The sequence below is a fragment of the Rhinopithecus bieti genome, unplaced genomic scaffold (assembly GCF_001698545.2).
Source record: "Rhinopithecus bieti isolate Rb0 unplaced genomic scaffold, ASM169854v2 scaffold_52060, whole genome shotgun sequence".
In the NCBI taxonomy this organism is placed as follows: domain Eukaryota; kingdom Metazoa; phylum Chordata; class Mammalia; order Primates; family Cercopithecidae; genus Rhinopithecus; species Rhinopithecus bieti.
The window spans coordinates 141,172-142,024 of NW_016820384.1; positions in this window are offsets into that span (position 1 = coordinate 141,172).

Consider the following 853-nt stretch of genomic DNA (forward strand, 5'->3'; position numbering starts at 1 on the left):
GAATGGCGTAAACCCGGGAGGCGGAGCTTGCAGTGAGCTGAGATCCGGCCACTGTACTCCAGACTGGGCAGCACAGCAAGACTCCGTCTCAAAAACAAAAAAAAAAACAGCCTCCACCTCCGGGTTCAAGAAATTCTCCTGCCTCAGACTCCCGAGTAGCTGGGATTACAGGCATGCGCCACCATTCCTGGCTAATTTTGTATTTTTAATAGAGACAGGGTTTCTCCATCATGGTCAGGCTGGTCTCGAACTCCCAACCTCAGATGATCTGCCTGCCTTGGCCTCCCAAAGTGCTAGGATTATAGGCATGAGCCACTGCACCTGGCCTGTGAAGGGCCAACTTTTTATATACATGCTTACACAGGGCCAACTGTGGGACTTGAGTATGCATGGATTTAGGTGTACAGGGGGTTCTGGCACTAATTCCCCAAATATACTGAGGCATAACTGGATGGTGATTTATGGTGGCCAAGACAGTTTCAATAATGAAAAATGTCAGAGTAATTTCTATCATTTGCTCAATAATTTTCCTTTGCAGAAAAGATATTGTAATTAAAAAGTGGTGAATGAAAATAAAGCATCAACAGGCCAAAAATTTGTAATTAAACTCTTGGGCCTGAAGTTTTGGGTTAAAAAGGATCAATAACTAGATTTTAATTACATATGACACATGAATATATACATAACATTTTATGAGTAAACATTTGCTGTGTAAAATTCACAAACATCAAACTATACCATAGAAAAATGTATAGAGATTGTATAGGCCAGATTTAACCCTATTGCAGTAAAATTATAAATAAAAGGTGCCAAAATGTTTTCAATACCTGGGTGTTAAGAAATGCTTTTCTTA